Source organism: Aythya marila (genome assembly GCF_965140915.1).
Source record: "Aythya marila genome assembly, chromosome: 8".
Lineage (NCBI taxonomy): Eukaryota > Metazoa > Chordata > Aves > Anseriformes > Anatidae > Aythya > Aythya marila.
The window spans coordinates 7,124,905-7,145,521 of NC_139049.1; the positions used below are offsets into that span (position 1 = coordinate 7,124,905).

General features: G+C 37.4%; 1 long non-coding RNA gene across 1 annotated transcript in view; it reads left to right on the forward strand.

Annotated features, from left to right (window-relative positions):
* The window catches only part of LOC309880610, a 64,549-nt gene extending 45,332 nt beyond the window's left edge, over positions 1-19,217 (forward strand). Inside the window, exons 3-5 of the long non-coding RNA XR_014318006.1 lie at positions 18,124-18,197; positions 18,279-18,350; positions 18,435-19,217. This is a non-coding gene — a long non-coding RNA (uncharacterized lncRNA). The remainder of the gene's footprint in view (positions 1-18,123; positions 18,198-18,278; positions 18,351-18,434) is intronic.
* Positions 19,218-20,617: the final 1,400 nt, after the last annotated feature.

Here is a 20,617-nt window from a genome sequence, read left to right on the forward strand (position 1 = left end):
AAATAGCCTTTCCTAAGTTCAGTTCTAAAACCAACATAAAAATTCACTCTCCATGTAGTTAAATAGGAAGTGAAATAAAATTAAGTCCTTCTGAAAACCTACTCCAAAAGACATACCGTTTATAGCCCAAAGCTATCTGTGGAACAATTCATTGTCTATGAGTATGACAAACCCTCAAAGTATCTATTAAAAGGTACTAGGTTTGATTATTTAAGAACTGGAGATCATTTGCATAGAGTTTGACTCCCTTAGTTGGTTCAATAGAGATTGTTTGCCCTCAAGTAATGATAAAAATACTAGGCATTCTCATCAGACACCTGCTTCAAAAGATATGATATTGCATACCAGATTGAATTTATGCTTGACTGCTGACTAGTTCGCATTTCAGGTGTAAAAAGAAGAGCTTGTGTGTGGAACACTGGAATTGCTTTCCCTGTATCCCCCCTCTGAAATCTGGTTCTTTTTTGACCGTACTGATACTGACATCATTAATAGAAATTCACTGATCACTGTGACAGAAGAATAGGGAGAGGAACACATTTAAACACAAACAAACAAAAAAAAAAACAAAACACAACAACAAATGAGAATGATCTGCACCCTCTGTATCCCTTCTTACAATCCAGCAAAAAGTTTAAAGTTAAACTGTACTTCAACAATTGACAGAAAATAAACACTTAATACATTCCATTTAATACCTTTTTACATTGATATTTTCATAGCTTCCTTTTTGAATTCAGAAAAAAAGAATTTGTTTAATTTAGGATGTATCAAAATAAAATAGATATTACACTTTTCCAGTACATGTATTCTTCTGCATTCATACAGAAAGACAAAATTAAACGCTTAAGTCAGTATTTTTTCAAGCAGATATTAGTTACGGAGCATCGAAGGAAAAACCTTTATGAAAGCAATACAAAAATAGACCCTGTTATGCTTCACAGCTACATAGAAAGTTCCTGCTCTGGGAAGTCCATCAAATAGACAAAATATGACAGTAAAAATCATTTTTCACACTTTACCATCACAAAAATTGATAGTGTTTCAAAGATACCTTGCTTTATTCAGACCAGCTTACTTTTAGTCATTTTCAGAGTGACCAAATTTTGAATAATCCTGATATAATATCTCCTTATGTTCATTTGTTTTAAGTGCTTCAAACACATTTGCTTGTCTTCTCTCTAACTAAATGCCTCACCTTTTCCCATTTTCAAACTCACATGTCAGGGTAGCAGAATTGTCTGTAATACCTAATCTGTATATCCAAAAATCCAGCCATACTTACTGTTTCCCTTCACAGTCAAGTAGCAAGCAGCTATATGCATAGGTGTGATGGGACTGAATGGAACAATTAAATACAAACAAGGTGTCAGTTCTGGGCTTTACAATTCTTGTAATGACTTAAGCACATAGGTCTGTAGAGAAACTTACAGCAGGACTAAGACAACTGTGATTTTAAAATGCTGTTGTAGATTGTGTTATGAAAATTAAACAAATTAGAAGAAAAATTAAGCTGCCATTGCAGAGAGAGTTTCCATATTAATTTATGAATTACTTTTATAATAAAATAATTTGCCATAGATACTCTCTAGAGTGAACGTAAGTTAGCATGATCTGAGAACTGCTTTACTGAGCTTGTCCAGAGACATTTTTAAGCTGTGAATTTTGATACACAGTTTTAATGATGTCCCTGGCAGTCAAAACATTATCAAGTTCCACAATTAATTCCTTACATCTTTTATCAAGGAAATGCATAGACACTACTTCCAACAAAAATAAAAGGAGTCTTTCCAAACCCATAGAAACATCTGTCTGCATTCTGGTCCTGAAAAAATGCCTCTATTGCCAGGTCTAGGTCAAACTTTGATTTTTTTTTTTTTTTTTCCAACCATCTAAGAAATTCAGAAATGGATGCAAACACTGTCTGATTAAAAATCCAAGCAACCTAGATAGAATTACATCTCAAGTAAGTATCCATGAGTTTGCCAAGAACTTATATAAACAGTGGACTGAATTATTTTCAGTTTATGATCACCAGCTTGTCACAAGCCACAGACACGTAACACCTTTTAATGCTATCTACATTGACACAGTTCATAACAGAAGGATAGCTCCTGAGGCAATTTCCCCCTTCTCCCTTCTTGCAGTGCATTTTTGCACATATTTCTGAGCTTTATCATTAGAGTATAGCTAGAGGCATGCTTTTGTTGCCAACCAGTATTCCCCCAGTGTCTTCCTCCCTCATGTGAGGGAAAAAAAGGACAATGCTGCAGGGCTGGGAAGAAAAGCACAGTCAGAAGCAGTTGCTTTACCCAGCCTGTACTAGGCAGCATCCATCCATCCATCTTGCTCGTAACAGCTCTTCAACTGCACATCATCATAAGCCATTGCACACCACACCTCTCACAAGAATAGACATGTTTTCTGTATTTCTGTACTCTCATTTTACATAAGGAACATTTGTTCACCTTCATTGTATCAAATTAATAAATGAAAAATCAAAAGGAAGTCAGCAAGCTTCGTACTATAGCACTTTCTTACAACTATTTTTTCCAAGTATCCCCAAAGACATCTAGAGAGGAGTAACTAGATCATTTTAAATTACTTGGATCTTCCAAATGAGCCAATAAGTCCAAGAAATATCAGCATGGAGTTTCAGTAATAAATAAACCTGACAACATACTTGAGGTAAACATAAGGAAGGTTAAAACACAGTTAACTCCTTCAGCAGCCTATTCAAAAGCATCCTTTTCTTAAAAGGAAAAATCCTTTTTAAGATAGACTTATGCCAATTACATGGCACTCAGAATAGTAGAAAACTGCAAAACACTTTTTAAGGTTCAACTCTGCAGATTTGCAAGGCTTAAGAGTCCCATATGTAGAAGGTGGTTTATAACATTAGTAAAACCAAAGGTTAAAGACTTTTTTTTTTTTTTGGGGGGGGGGGGGGGGGGGAAGAACACAGAAGAATGATTTTTTTGAAGGCTATATGTTGCTCCCACTAACAAAAAATTTATCCCAGAGCTATTTCCCATCAGTTTAACTCCAGAGAAGAATTTGTATGATAGTGTGCTTTCTCTTCTCATCTAGGCCATCCAACTACTTGCTAGCAGAGTAACGTGTAGAAATTAACTCTGTAGTTCCATATATATATATATATATATATATATATTTATATATATATATATATATATATATATATAAAAATATATATATATTTATCTTCTGAGGTTAGCTTTCAGTGTGGTTTGGCTAAAAGCTAATCTAGATACTAAAAACCCTTTTCAGACCTTCAAATTCAGATGCTAACATTTTCAGCCAGTAAGGTCACACACAAAATATGTATGATTCATACATCAGATGTGTAGAATTAGCACCTAAAGCAAATTTGTTTGATAATGGAGACAGACTGTGGCTCTGATTTACCTGCTAGACATCCTCCTGGAGAACTATTCAGCTGGAGCGAACACATCCCGTGTACGATTTCCTTGGCTGTGGCACGTCAAGTGTCACCCAGGAGCTGCCACTTCAGCATAAGGATAAATACTAAATTCGGCCTAAGAGGAAAGCAGAACATCCAAAGAATATATTAGTCACTTAGTCGAGGACAAGAAGAGGTAGGCACGGGAGCAGGAGAGTCACAGGTCTAGAACTGTAGCATTGAAACTTTAGATTTAATGTTGCTGCCTCCTGCCATTGTGGCAATAGGACCAGGAACTCACTCTCCTCCTAACTGGAAAAAGAGTAGGCACTTTTTGCTGCCTCCCTCTCAAGGAATGAAGGGCACGTCCAAGTCATGGAGGACCAGGATTCAAATTCCAACTTCACCAATGAGATTCTGAAAACAAGTCTACCCCATACCCACTACAGGGTATGCTCAAATGCCTCCTCCATAAACTTTTACACTTTGCAAACAGCAATTAAGTATTCATTTGGCAACAGAGAATGTACTCAGCTACAGCATGGTAACTGAGACAACCACCTCCCTTGTCTTTAAGGTTTGCTCAAATGACCAGCTACTTGCAGGAGTCGACAGCATAGGGGCAGCAAGCTGCACGTGCCTGCAGCCAGCTGCACAAACTGTGCTGAAGTGAGGCCAAGGCGAGCCTGGCCTAGGCACCAGGGAATTCGTCTGACAGATACTGTGATGACCCAAGGCTTTGGGCACATCCATGGTCAAAAACAAGCACTGGATAGGGTTTTAATTTATATACTTGGTGCTAGTTAAGCACCTAGGCTAGCTGTGGAACGCATTTAAGCAAAATAACACAGCTTGATCAGGGTTACACTGTGCTACTTTTGTAATAGTCGGGTTTTTTCATAATAGTTGTTCTAAGTAACTACTAACAATTATCTGCTTATAATAAGCGTGATTAGAAAACTTATTCTATTATTTTGTATACCATCAAATGTCTCAATACTTTTGGGAGGGTCCCTGGATTCTATAAAAATTGGAAATGCCATGAAGAGACATTCACTTGCAGAGAAGATTTGTTGGCACATTATCTTTGCTTTTAGTTTTAGTATTACACCATTTTAGTTTTCAGTATGCTAACTGTGCTGATATCATCTCTGTGGTGGAAACAGGGTGCAGTCGAAGTGCTTTGTAGGTATCGTGCGGTTGGCGTTGTGTGCACGTGCAAAGCGGTTTGGTGGGGATACTTAGACTTGACTGGCAGCAAAACACTTGTTTAAAATAGAATTTCCAAATTCACTAAACATAAGTCCTGGCAAATGAAGCACAGAATGTCAAATACAACAGTAGCTAAGCATAAAGGCATGGCATGCAATAAGATACCAAAAAAAAAAAAAAGCAAAAAAAAAAAAAAAGACCTCAATACCACTTGAGACAAGTTCAAATCCTTAACAATGCAGGATGGCAAGGTGTTTGTTACGTAACAGCGACTTCAGATACCTTTTTTTTTCTTATTTAAATCCTGCCATCGTTTCACTGAAGAGCAGTGGATTATACTTCTACAGAGTCTGAGAGACAGGGAGAGGAGCCAGCAGCAATATTTAGCACAGAGTGACTGATTCCTGGCATCGTTTAGCTTCTCTGCATGAGGAATCTGGCAACCTCTTTTCAAAGATGCTGATTGAATAGTTGATACTTATGTTATACAAAGGCTCAAAATAAGCGCGCACACACACACACAAAAAAAAGAATGAGTAGACCCTAAGACCCAAAATTACCTTCCCCCCCCCCCCCCCTTTAAATGGTGTGGGGGAAAAATCCTGGGCAAAGTGCCAAAGCCAAGGGAATGCAGACAAAGTTCATAATTCAACTTCTGACTACACATCTCTGACAAACATCTATAATACATAACAAACACTTTAGGCACAAAGAAACCTTAATGCAAGAAAGACTGCTAGTTCTTAATTTTTGTGAGACAGAATAATCTGCAAAGTAAATTTATTTATTTATTTATTACCAGTATAACTATCCCCACTTCCACTCAGAACTGGAAAACTCTAGCAAGTCTGTCTCATCATACAGATGGTGAATTTCCACTCTTTCACTACACTTTGGACTTCTGAACTACAGAAGTCCCAGCCAATCAGCACGACAGGGTGTTGAAATCTGCTGATCATTTGAGAAAAGCAGCCACATTTTGCTGAATGTCGAAAAGGAACCAGTTGTAGGGATGTGCACACACTTCCGTTATTCTTGCACACTAAAATATTGCATAAACTTATTTACGTCCACACATAAAAAACAAGTTTACAGACTTTCACTTTGAGAAACATGAAGGGAAGACCAACAAGGTTAGTTTATGTCCTCAGAGAGGGGAGAGAGCTGGGGAAGGGCAAGAAATTATACTGGACCACATCAAGTAAGCAAGCACACTTTCTGCAGTTCAGAGCCTTTTTGCAATACACATAATGAAACTCTTTTCATTTGTCTAAAGTAACTGAGTGCCTGGCATCTGCTTGTGGAGCTGATCCATCCCCATTTGGGTTACACAGCACAGGCCCAATGAAGGTGAGGTTTCTCCAGCATGCGACTAACCCAGCCCACTTCCTCAGATACCTTATCTTTTCAACTATATTCATGCAAAACTACAGAAAGCTAGTTACGTTTGTTACTTAAGTTTACACAAAACCAGTATAGCTGAGATTCCTAGTGGAAGGAATGGAACATACACGTATGCTTTTCCCTCTAGTCCACTTCAAGTGATAATTCTCTGCATCTCCCTCAATATCTTGGCACAGCTTACTCAGTCCAGACTCACTTTCTTTTTGCGGTAAAAATGCCTAAAGTTATCCTGCTGTTGATTCATTTATTATCAGCTTTTGTGGTTTTTGGTTTCTTCCAGTAACTTAAGTTTGAATGCTAGGCAGACATGGCTATTTGTTTTAACTGTATTTCAAAGATTTTCATTTAAAGAGGAGTCTTACATTCTTTTTCCTAGATACGTGATTCTTTTTAGACTACTCAGCCTCCACCTCTTTTGATTATACAAGAGTATGACAGACCATACATTTTCACAGCACAGGGACACCTGATGTCTGAACATCAGAAAGTCAGTATTTGGTGTGTGGCAAGAGTATCCAAGGGGAAGGGAGTTTGAAGAGCCCAATCTGAACTGCAGGCCAAACTGAAGTTGGAAACAACTCTTAAATACAGAACCTGTGAACTGGAGCACATTAAGCTCATTGAACAATTACAGACCAAAATGGAAGAGCAAGTGAAACAAAATTAGGTAATGGAAGTAAATCAGAGCACATTCATGAAGAAGGGCAAGTGAGGCATCTATTAACACAGCAATGCCTACTGATGTTATATTCAGTTATGTTATTCAGTTGGAATTACTGTAAGTTGCAAGTATCTACAGAGTATGGACAAGCAACAGGTATGAGAACTAAGGAACCTTAGACTACTGTACTGTAGTGTTCATTTGAAAGATACATCACACTGAATTCAACACATTTCTATGCCATTCCTGCATTCAGATTGCACTTTGTAGTGAAGCACAGGAGAAAGGACTGGAAGTTTTAGCAGAAATATCACTGAGTGTCAAGGAAATGGATCTTTAAGAGCCCCTTGATACTTTCCAAACTCCCTGCATGAGGTTTAAAGATAACCTCTAGAAACTAGAAAACCTTCACTAAGCACATCTCCCTTCCCTTTTCTTAGTGAGCTCTCATGTGCAAATATCCTGAAGCAGAGCAGCTTGCATGTGTGCAAACACACACGTGCACACATACAAGCTTTTGGCTGCCAGTTTGTGCCGATCTGTTTTAGTGGCAGTGTGCCTAATCTGAAATTGTTTGCTCCATAACTCCTCAAAAAACACTATCAGGAGTTTGATTGAAGATGCGATGGCATCATTCACGCCCTGTTTCTAGAAGAAATCTCTGCTGTTTTCTTCCATGTGAAGTTAGATTTCCTGACTTGCCCCTATGCAACCCCTCCACACAAGTCAGCCATGACCTTCCTGTCTCTACTGTATTACCACATGCCAATAAAATAAATTGCAAACCCAGCAAGAAAGAAAGAAAAAGCACTCCCAGCTAGTACTGGGCTTATGCAAGTATTTTCAGATATTTTCACCTACACTATACAAGTAACCAACATAATCATAAACAGCTGAATGAGCTTCTGATACCTATAACCTTCAGGTACACTGCCCAAAATAGGTGCTTGAGAAAAAGCATTGGAAGGAAGACAAAGGGAAAGGGTAAAAGTGATGAAGCTATCATAAGAAAGTGGTAGCACTCCCCCTCCCTTTTTGTTTTTCTTGTTTGATATTCAGCAGGAATTTGTCATGACTACAGTAGCCCATTCACTCCCTTTTTACACTACTTCCCAGCATTTCTGTATCACCACATCTCAGATACACTTATTGAAGACTCAACTTTCTTGCAAGTGTATGTAGAGAGAAGGGGAGAACAAGAAATACCAATAAACTTCCCCACCCTTTGCCCTTATATTGCTTCTTTCCCTAAATTCCTGAGGACTTCACAGACCTCTGCAACAGATGGAGATGAGTGAAAGAAGAAAACTGATTTGTATATGCATCATAATTTCACTTTCAATTTTACAGTTTAAAAATATTTGGTTTTATATACAGATTACTCAAATAGTTTGGAAGAAATTTAAGCTCCACCAAAAAAAAAACAAAAACAAAAACAAAAAAAAAACAGGATTTCTCACTCAGTTTCTGAGGTCTAGATTCCTCCCAAATGTGTGGAAACAGTTCAGGGAAATAACTATGTCCTTAATTTCCTTGCAGTTTGTGCCCTAGAATTGTGGCAAAACACTAAGCATTACAACCGGTCTTTGTTCTCCTTCCTCCCTTCGCTATGCCTTCTGTCCGTGATGCTGTGAACAGCACATTATAATACTGATCTGTTATGCAAGATACATAGACTCTTATATGCCAGTTAAAGCATGATCCACATTTCAGAAGAAAAATAAGTTCCAGAGACATGAACAGACTGGTTATAACCTCTCTTTGGTCGTATTTCTTCCTTCCATCCTATTTATTTCATTGTCAGTCTTGTATCCTGTGTCCCACTGCCTTAAGGGACAGCATTTGGAACGTTAAACCAGTTTCAAGCAACGGGATGAGGTCAGCCCTGAGATTCACAGGACAGGAAAGATTAAAACATTTATCGCGAGTGCAAACGTAGTGCCCTATTCAGACAGCTATGCTGCCTGCTTGTTATCAGGTTGAATTGAAAACAAAAGTTATATTAAAAGACAGCTGGATCATTATTTCTCCTTTCTGCCCCCTCCTCAAGTGCCTGGGGTCATTTTCCACAACAAAAATGAAAGTCCTTCTTGGAAGTGTTTTTGTGCTAAACAGCAGTGGTTAATTTCTTGCAACTAATTAGTTATTCAAGTGAAAGTATAATGATCCTCAAACATGATTGAAAGTGCTTCAACTGAGTTTCCTGCTAACAGCATACTTCTAGAAAAGATGCAATAAATCAGCAGGGTTATGGAAATCTTTAAACAAAGCAAGTCTACGACAGGAACCCATTAAAGATGTAGCCATGTAATATTTATGTAGCTAGCTGACTTGTGCTTTTAACCTAGCACTTTCAGCCATAGCTTTTTAGCACCTGGGTCATTCACTGAGAATGAAATTCACCCTATCTGTTAAAAGCCAGCATAATGTCTCTGCATTAGGTGTATTTTCAGAGTATAGAGTTTACATAGGACTTAAGTGATGTAGTCCTCCCACTGCATGGAATTCCAGCCCAGTTTTTCTAAAGAAAAATACCAATAAAGCACCTTTTGGCAACACAAACCTGTGAAACACAAAATTCTCAAGTACCATTACCATGAAACTTGTTAGGTACCTAAAGAAGAAAGGTTTTATAAATCCATTGATCAAAAAACTCTCAGAACAGCCAGTGTCACCTAGGGTCATTTAGATTATGATTTTTTTGATTATGAGTGATTACTGAGATAGCAAAAGCTGATCTCTACACCAGACACACTTTCAGCAAAGATGCTGACTGCAGTAGAATCTTTTTGGACATGCCATCCATCCATTACAGGCTGGGTACTGCAGAAGAGTGAGACCCAGTTGTGCAGAAAAACATTTTGGTTATATTAGGGCCTTTTAAGTGTTACTGAAGTACAAATCTGATCCCCTTAAGTCTCCAAAAGGAAGAGACATTCCCCTTTCTTCCATCACATTTAACTGTCTGTATTACATGTTTACCCATATTTTAAAAACACACAAGCATATGTGAAACAAAGGGAATGTTTTAATAATCCTCGCTTCCTTTGGCTATACATGCTTTCCCTCATCCCATTTGCTCATTTACTTTATTGCCAATCTCCTAGTCCATCTCCCACAGTTTTAAGAGATAGAATTTGGATCCATAAACTAGTTTCAGCTGAGGTCCCAAACACTTGCTTTTTTGTTCCAGCTTTTTTTTTTTTTCCTCCTGTCCTGCCCTGCCTTCCTGCAGCAGATGGCTGCAAAAAGGGAAACCTCACTCTGTGGGGCTACAAAAGGGAAATTTTAGGGGTGTAGGAACTGCAATTTCCTGAGAAATGGGAGAAAGCAAGGAGAATGTAAGAAATTAGCAGGAGAAAGGGATTGAAGGACAGAAAAGGAGGCTAAACATCACTCTCTCTTCTTCCTAATAAAATTATCTTTTTGGTTTTAATGCTTTTTGGGCCAATGACCACTTTCAACTCACACTTTCTTTTGGAAAAATAAATTAGGAGTCCAGTTTAATTTTGTCAATAGAAAGTTTAAAGTGGTCACTGGAGCACAAAGTGCTTTTCAAAAGGCAGCTGAACTCAACAGGGACAAGGAGGAGGATGGTGGGACAGCACACAGATACAGACAAATTAAAGACATTAAGGGTGCACTGTTTTTTTAACAACAACAAAACAAGGTTTTATTAACAGTTCCTGTTATCCTGTATCTTTTCATTGGGGGATTTCTTTAGACAAATACATGTTACTTAAAAATACCTTTGCCGGGGCATTTGTTTGCATTGGTCTTATGAAAAAGAACAGTAAATGAACTGCGAGTTTGCTCCATGAACACGTGGGATTATGCTTTGCCTGTGCAGTAAACCATTGGATCTAGTACAAGTAGTTGTACTGCAATGAATTTTGCTATGCTAAACATTTAAACTGCGTGCCCTGTAATTCAAAGTCTGAGGTTATGCTGTGTTCAGAGCTTTGTAGGGTTCAGTCAATAGCATATTTGTTCTGAATGGTTGTTCCTAGATAACAGTAACAAAAATCCCAAACTTGTTTACATCATTTAACATGCCTAAAAGCTTAGCTCAACACTAAAATACACAAGCAAGCACAAAATGCAATTTTTTAAGAATGGTCTCTACTGTTGAAAGTAAGTTACACCATCAAAGGCAAAAAGTGTGTTTTTTAATCAACTGTGGGCCAAAAACAGTTTTGCTTCTTTAAGCTGGAGCAATGACTTGCATAAAAAGATTTCAAGGAATTTCCTCTTCTCCCTAAAGATAGCCATGACCCCTTCCACTGCCCCAGAATGCACATTGTAGTGACTGCAAGCTATGCATATCTTGAGGGTCCTACGCAGCAGCCTTTGTTTATCAGGGCATACAGAATGCATGATGGGGAGTCAAAATGAAGCAAATTGGGCAGTCCACCAATCCTATGAAAATGCTGTTCCAATCTGAGTAGTACATCCAGTTAACAGACAGATGTTACGCTAGCTGTTTAGCAAGTGCCCCTCTGTTTTCCTATCTCAAATCAATGTCACCAGCAGTTATGCACATGCACCCATGACACGTGCAAGACACTTTTGAATTTGTGGTCTAACTTCTGTAAAGTATGATGATATTCTTAGGAAATAATTTGAAGCACAAACTCTCATCCTTTTTACACTAAATGTGGAAAGATTTTACACTAAACATGGAAAACACTGAGTTTGTCAGCAACAAATAGGTTTGCATACAGAACTTTCACAAAGAAAATAAAAAAAACACAAGAATACCAAAACATTCACAGCAATGGAGATACTATGTTCAGGCAGTGATTTACTATCCTTGCTTTTTCAGGATCGTAACTCTAACTGAAAGTTGTCCACCCTTAGTTCACTTCCAGTACTGTGTAATGAACACTATTTTATATGTTGGGTTTTTGTTTTTGTTTTCATAGCTACCTACATGCTACCTATGAAGTTCCTGAAGCTTAAACCAAAAGTGGAGGTGCAGAACCCAAAAAGGTGCCTCTCTTCCAGTGAGGATGTGATTCCCCCTCTAAAGGCCTGGGGCAGGGTGCCTCAAATGCTAATGGCTTCAGTTGTGTGCAATAGCCCTATATTGTTTATATAGCACTTCACATGTTCAAAGCACTATAAGATATCAGCCATCACTACACTTTTATGAGGCTGTAAGTATTACCCACTAAACATTAGGGTTCAAATGACTTGCTCTTGATCAAAAGAAACTTTGTGCGGCAGGACCATAATTATTTGAATTTGGTAATTCTCACAGTCCATTCCTATGGCGACTCAGAAGAGAGGGGGGATGGGATATTAAAGCCAGTTGGAACTGCACTCTGCTCTGGCTGAGGGAAATACAGGCACATGGAGAATCCCTAAGCTAACTGCACTCAAGCAGCACCTTTTTCAATAACAATTTAAAAAAAATTTAAAGCACAAATAAAACAATGTTTTAAGAGTCCCAATCACGTTTTTCTGAATATATGTATTTCATAATCACTGTGAAGAACCTAAAAAAACCACATACTGTACTGAAATAGTCCTTAAAACCTAAGGCTGGTATCTACATTCATCTGCTCTGAAGTAGAGATTTTGTTGTTTTGTTTTTACTTTAAAATCAGGAGGTTTAGTAGGCAAGGACCAAGGTAAGTTAAAAGTAATCATCCATTTTCCGCAGTTAAAAGACTGTAATCTATTGTTTAATAGTTGACTACAGTGGGAATCAACTTTTAGTATTACTGAATGCTTACTTCCATTTTTTTAGACGTTCATCCTATGGTAATTCAGTTGCCATACTGACATTTATAAATCCAGCCTGAAACTATTGTCTCCCTTCCTGCAGATTAAATAGAGACAAAGCAGCAGATAGCAAAACTCAGCTAGTCAACCCAGTCATGCTACCTACAACAACCAAATTCATGCTTGAAATAAAAGCTATGGAGGACAAATCCTGAAAAAAAAAATAAATAAAAATAAAAATCTATTTATAACTGAAAAAGACTTGATGTAAAAAAAAAAAAAAAACAACATTGAGACTGAAGAGAAAAGAAAACTGGAACACAAAAGCTCCTGACTTTTTATCTAGCACCCATCCTATCATACAATATTGTCTTTCCCACAGCTTACATTTTAACTTGTATGCAGCCTTGGTTTCCACACATACCATATGTTTTCAGAGCACAACTTAACAGTTATTGGCCTTCAAATCTTGCCTGCAGGATCACATGGGAAATATATCATAGTACCAAGACAAAAATGTAGATCTCTACATACAATCCAGATTCATCAAATAAGAAAAGGGTGCCTGTTTAGGGCTTTCACAAGCAGGGGGAGGGTAAGAAATCCCCTTCAAAGGCAGTAAGTAGCACAGTGAATTACTAACAGAACCTCTTGTGTTTTAGCCAAGTTGATCATGTTGCTCTTAATATTTACTCCATCTATCCTACAACTTCTGTTAGACATTTTTGGGTACAGGCCACAGAGAACTTTATGCCAGACTGTTTGCAATTTCTACTGTTTGACTTACATTGCCTGAAAAGTTATGTTACTGTTTGCTAAAATATTGAAGTTTAAGCTAATATCGGTAGGTGAGCACTACTTCATGGCTATTAATGTAAAAAACAGTTAGCATAGTCCATATAGTGATTTTAAAAACAGATGTTTGCATATGATTTATGGACACTTAAATATGTGCATATCTTCCATAAATAGTAACGTGTTCCAGTATTAAAGAGTCGAGAATTGTCCAAGAAGACTGGGAAACTACAGGCAGTATGAGAATATGTTCAACAATTTCTTGGCTTTAAATAAAAAGCAAAGCTTATAGGTCTAGAGTGGCAATCCTGTATGTTTGAAAGTGTATTTTTTTTTCCCCCACCAGAACTAACAATATGAAGTAACGCTCATTTAAATTGCAGAGTCAGACTTAATTGCTCAGATATAAGCGCTTAGAACATATGAGCGTAGCTATGATTTGATAAATAAGAACAATTTATTTTGATTGAGGTACAGTAAGTTTAATGCAGTAAGCAAAAAGCCCATGTTGTCTTGGGTATTTTCTTTTTTTTTTAAACATAAAATTTTGCTTTGGAAATGTTGTTAGTACCAAAATTTATCAAAAATACTAATCAGGTAAAATTCCAATGGGCAAAACAAACTAAATTATTTCTGGAAATGCAATCAAATATTTGATTGACTAATATCACTGCTGCTCCTCACATTTGCTCTGTTCCTAAATTAGCTTGGCTAATCAGCATCCCACTTCAGTCTGCTGTAAACATGTAATGTTATTTGATGGATTTTATTTCAAAAGCACAGTCAGTTTCTGGATAACAGACTTACTAAATACTTAGTCAAAGGCTACAAATATATGAACTAGCAGGCTTGGAGATGTACTGCTTTCTGGACCAGCAGAACTCCAAGAGAGCATTGTGATAGGTATGCATATCATACAACTTTTAGTTTGGTTTAAGAACAGTTATGGGATTATTTCTCCTCTGAAAATGCTTTTGGTGTGCCAAGATGGATTCCCCCGCCTCCTCCCTCCCTCCTTCCACGGGGGAGAACCAGGATAATTCTGCATAACTTTATATTTCTCTATACCATTATGTACAGAAGAGCAGCCCTGCAGAATACAGAATTTAAACAGAGCAGCCACAGTTTTCTCTCCTGTCTCTGGCTGGCATGAACTTGTGCTTCAAGACATTATACAGCTGCTACTTTTCTCCAGAAATGGCGAAATACTCCCTAAAACATCTTTTTTCAGCAGAGGTTTATGAAGATGTTACCACAATTCTGTAGATTGACAGCAATGCAAAAACATTGTGATTGTCTGGTTGGATTTCTTGAAGAACATGGCCTTTAGAATTACCGCCTAAGTAAGAGCTGATGCTATACTCCAACGCAGCATAGAAACAACTGCAGCTAGCGTTTATAGTATGAGTCTTAGATTACAGTGAAGCTTAATGGATTCTCTTCTTGCCATCTTCAAGACCACAGAAGAAACAAACACTTTTCATTTTGTCAGGTGAAGACCTTCCTCTTTATGGAAGAACAATCTTCACCTTCAGCATATAACTCAAAGACATCCAAGAATAACTTGGAATCTCTAATAACAGGTCAGATGGATTTAATTCTTCTTGGTGGAAGCACACTGTCAATGCACAGTAAGATTTAGTATCGTTGTTAATTTACCACAGGTAAAATGTTGATACAACATTAAGATTTAGCATTTGAGAAGAGTTTAATAAAGACAATCACAAAAAAAGCAAAATGTAGAAAACTGATGAGTGATCATTCTACTTCATTTTTTTCAAATAAGCATCAGTTCATTTGCCAGCTGGTGTAAAGGCAGATGCCACTGATATCAATGTGTCAGTTTACACTGTGTCTGATCCCATGTGTGTGCCATTTTTAGAAAATACCACTGGAATTCACTTTTGCAACAATTGAAAATACATCCATGCATTGCATTTCTTCCTGCCCAAGTGTATAACTGGAAGACTGTTGACAGACTGTGGGAGAGGGCAACTGGAAAGTGGAAGTAGCCAACAATTGTATGCATGAGATGATAACGCTGCAATAGAAGTATTAACACTATCGTTCTGCTGTCCTCTTTAGATACCAATGAGTATTTTCCTTCAAAAAGTCTTAATTCCAATTTCCAGTAATAATTCCATATCAACAAAAGAAAGAAATGTTATAAACTAGGCAGAGTACCTACCATATAATTATGTTGATACAGACTATTTTAATGCAACATTAGGGAACTTATCTAAAATAGTGAAAACAAAACAAACCTGAGATCTGTTTGTTCACCTAAGTATTTGTTCCTCAAGGACTGCACTGCTGGACTAGCAATAAGACTTACAAATCTTAAAGCAGCTACTAACATAGGGGAAGGAGAAGGAAGAAAAAGGAAGAGGTGGGGCAACAAGCATGGCAGAGTAGCACTTCACAGCTCCAGCCATGATTTCTAAGCAGAGAGGGGGAATTCAGTGTTTCACAAAAAGCAGCTGTTAAACACGGGCATAGTGTAGAACCAAAACCTAGCTGCCATTATTAACCAGTATAATGACATTGAAGATTTGTCTTTTGATTCAAGATACCAAGGTCAAAATAGAAAAAGCTAACTGATTAGAACTGAAGATGCAGCTCATGTAGCTAGTGAAGTAATTGTGCAGCACAACACCCATATCTTCAATTTAGGTCAGGCCATCAAGAGGAGCAAAAGGACTGAAGATGAGATGCTCTACTTCACACAGTTGCCCTCTGGAAGGTGCTGGCAAAGGCAGTCACTTAAATTAAGTACAGGTCATCAGACAGGATATCTAATCTATTCCTAAAACAGGCAGCTCTGGCAGTCCAAATCCCTATGGCCTTTACAGCGACACAACGAACTACTTCCTCATGTACCTCTGTCAATTCACGTTAGGTTCCAATTTTTTTTAAAGCGATATTTCATGTACACCATGACCCTATTGCTCATAGCAAGGAAAGTGCTTTGGTTTATTTATGACCTACTAACCTTAAATAAAAAAACACACATCCAATCTGAATGTTCACATAAGCCTGCAGATCTGAAATAAAACTTAAAATAAAGCTGGCATTTGTAATAGCTAGCTAAGCCCAGTAAGGGATTTAAAAAAAAAAAGAAAATTAAAACCAGATGACAGAAGATGAAAGCATTTTTACCCTGCATAACCTGCACACATCAGGAACGATGGCTGGAGCTCAGGAGTAATTTTTTGTGTGTGTGTGTTTTTGTACTTACAAGTTTCAGCCCTCTTCAACAGAGGCTAGGTAACCAAGGAAATACTGAGGTTTTCCCATTACGGGGTTGGGAGGGAATAATAACAACCTGTGAAAGTAATTATTTTTAAGATGCAATCCACCCAGTCATAAGCTCTACACGGCTACTCTCCTTCCCCTACACCCCATCCTACTGCCAGGTATCAGCCGGGCAAGACCTCATACTGAAATATGAAGTGACAGAGGGAAGCAGGGAATAAGAGCATAGGAATAAGTACTAAAAGAAATGGCATACAGAAGGAAAGCTTATAACAGGGAGGATGTTAAACATGAGTGACCCTAAACCATAGAGTCTGTTTATTTAGTCTATTTATTTTGCTAGAACAATGTTGAACAGACGCAGATGCACAGAAGACTACGGAGTTGAAGAGATTTATTGTCTCATAGCTTGTGCTGGTGCAAAAGAACTCTTTTCCTAACATTCGTGGAGTTAAACTGTGATAAAGCCAGCACAAATAAACGGGAAAAAAAAAAAAAAAACAACAACCAAATTTTAGAGCTAAAGTACCACAGCAGCATGGGATGTTTGCTGCTGTATCAGCAAATTAGGGGCTCATGGCACAGTTGGTTGGAATTCAGAGGTACTCATAATCACAGAAGCATTCCTAAGCAAAATGTGTAAGTTTCTCCTTTACGGAGGATCGTAATTCCATTCTTGTGTAGTTTTCCAGCAGGCTGTACTAATTACTGTATTTTAGATACATTTGATAGAAATACAGGTGAGTTAAATTATAAAAAGTAATACATATCTGTAAATGCAGAATAATTAGTTGAAAGGAACAGCTTGGACAAAGTCCTTGTCTCATCATTTGCTTACAAAATATATACAGGCAACACACTTATGACTGCACTCTTTTAGTGCTGGTTACATTTATGCAACTATAAACAAATTTAACAAAACACATTTATAAAGTGCTTTTTTTAAATGCAGAAATCAATGAGGGAGTACAGGACTACTTTGTCCTCTGGTAATAGATTTAGCAAGTACCAATGCATAGAAGCCAATGTATCAGTCACAGTTTCCAATGCAACAATTTAAGAGCGGCCCTAACAAAAGGAATTCAGACCAAAGCTACAAGAGAACAGCCTTCTGCAGGAGAACAGCTTATAAATACAAATAAGGTAAAATACCTCTGTTACCTTGTTGTGCCCTCGTTACATTAAATCCTATATGTCTATATTTATATACATGCTATTCACATGCACACCAAGGAAGATGAGAACTTAGTTGGAAAGTCCTGATATAAGAAAAAGTGTACTGTGCTACTGTGGAAGTTATGAACTTTACTGTGTAATTTACTGCATAGTGATCATGTTCTGGATATGGACAGCATGTTGACACCTAGAAAACATATGAACAGAAATTTAGAACATAAAACCACAATGTAATATCAAGAGAAGAACATCAGCAGAATAGATTTTACTCTATTGGGAAAATTTATGAATTGGTAACACCAATTCATAATGTTCTTGGCCAGATCTGTTAATACATGGGATCTTGTGTTTCGGTTTGCTATAAAGTTCAGTTCTGTAATATAACATACTACACTAATCCACTTCTGCCTCAATGTCCAATGTATATAGTTAAAGCTTGAATAAGTGAAATTGTCTTTTCTTTTCCTAGAAAGATGTTTGGAAAACTGCCAGCTTCTTGCACGAAGGTTGAAACAGGATGGGCAGAAAAGGGTGCTGGTGTGGGTAAGAGAACAATGACTGAAATTGCATCATCTGTATGATTAAAATGATTGTGTCAATTTTGATTTTCCCCCCTCCTTTCAGACATTTAAGGACGCTGTCAAGTCAATGGAGTTCTGTTGTAGTGGTTGCTTCAGTGAACATTCAACGCTGTCGGTGAGTTTGGAATTAAAGTGAAAACCATCGACCGTTGATTGTACCCTCCAGCTAACCATCCTCCTCCTTACTTCATGCTTTCAGGCCTTCACACCGAAGATAAAAACCTAACCAGCACATGAGGTTTCTCTCCCACCCTGCCAAGCTTTACAAAAAAGGTCACAATCAACATTCATTGCTGTCGGTGGGTTTAACTATGTGGACAAGCTCACTGAACAATGAATGCAACTGTGGCCCCACATTTTACAGTTGCCATTGAGAGGAACATCAGCTCTGAAAGGAGTAGTAAGAAGCAAACACTTCTTATAGGCTACATTTTTTCTGGTCAAAAAATAGTTGAGGATACTCAATTTTCACTACCTTGTTTTTTAAGTATTTAATTCTGTTGACTGAAAAAAACACTGCTGCCTTTTTCTGGAATATTGTCCTTGCAGGGTTTGGCATGGTTGAAATCATAAAAATCCTTGTTTAATATGTATGTAGAAGCAAATAATAAGGAACTTTGTGTATATGCACTCCTCAAGATTCAGCATAGGAGGAAAGGGTATTTAAATCTTATCTAAACTAGGCATTGTGGAACAGTTCACAAAAATGCCTTTTATACTCGTCAAGACAAAAATAGAAATGAAAGCTGGAATTAAATAGACAGTTGATGCATCAAAAAATTAGTTCTGTATAAAATTAATCTTATGCACCTAAATAAACAGTGTTAGCAAATGTTAGATTTACCTTTTCTACTGGTCAGAGGGATTACAGAAATAGATGTATATCCATAATTATAATTGAACAATAAACAGTTACACTGTAAAATTACTGTATACTTCGGGTACCAATGTCACACTTAGTACTGCTAATAATAAGAAGAAAATAAACAAAGTTAAAGCTCGCTGCTTTCTCCTTATTTCTTTAAAACCCTTGTTTATCCAGTCAGACACACACTGAGACCTATCTACATTTCAGAAGTCATCTAAGGTAAGTTCAGCCTTCAAACAGCACAATTTTGATACTCTGCAGTAGTGATTGCTTCCGAAGTTCAGTAATCACATGGCATTCATTGTTTCCTCTTCTAATGGAGGGGGGGGGGAGATCTCATAACAATACTTTAGTTTGTTATTTAGAAAGTATCTTCAGCACCTCAGTTACACAATTCTCTTGCTCACTGTACTTGCTTGTTTTATCCAGGTTTTATCATATAGCAACTGCTAAACAGGATAAAAGCATCAGTGCTATCACAGGCGGATACATTTGTACTGGCTTCTTGAACTTGGAAACTGGCCTAGTTAAATTATAAAAATATATTTCAATCACAGAAATGATCAGTCCTTGATCACACGCAAGACTGATACTTACATTAAAAAAAATCAGTTCCTCCAAGAGCCACAATAATGAATTACATTAAACACCAGAACTGTGTGGATATTATTTGATGGTTGGGAATACTGTTTTTGTATTCTAATATTTGTTAGAGAAGAACCTGCAGAGTTCTACTGAGGTCACAAACAGCAGAGTTGAGTACTAAAAGGAAGGGTAGCTATGGATGTACGGCTACACTACAAGCAACACTACAGATAAGCCTTTATCTTTAGGTCTACTCATTTCTACACAGCAATGGGAACCCAAATTACTATTAGTATGATCCTTTCGTGCAGTATGTAAACCAAAAGCAGGACTCATATGTTCTATCTAGAAGGAGGAACTTTCAAGGTAAGTTGCAGCCAGTATGTTTTGCAACAGCATGCATCAAAATTTGTTATCGAAATAAAAACCAAGACTTTTTTTCTGCAAGACATTTATCAGTGCTACTTATAATTGTGTAATGCATTTATAAACATGAAGATAATTCAGTAATAGAAGATTGTAGAATTTGACAGCACTGGAAAGAAAGTGTCCTGGCACGTAATCACCTTCAAGTAGAAGAAAAAAATGCATACAGAAGCCATTCATACTGCAACTGATAATGCTTGAACAATTACAGTTGGTGTAGGGACAGATTCCAATGCAGGGAGGGTGGAAATAATTTTTTTGTTGTTGTTTGGTTGGTTGGTTTTGATTGCTTTGACAATACTCTTCCTCAAAATAAACAAATGCTTTACTTGTTCAAAAATTTCTACAGTGATTTCGTTGCCTATGTTGACTAAATATTAAACAGCAACAATTCATGCCATACCGTAACAGGTTGCAGAAACTTCAGTCAGCATCAACCCAGGCACAGATAATTGGCCCACAGACATTACAAGGATATAACAAATATTTTCAACTGGACAACA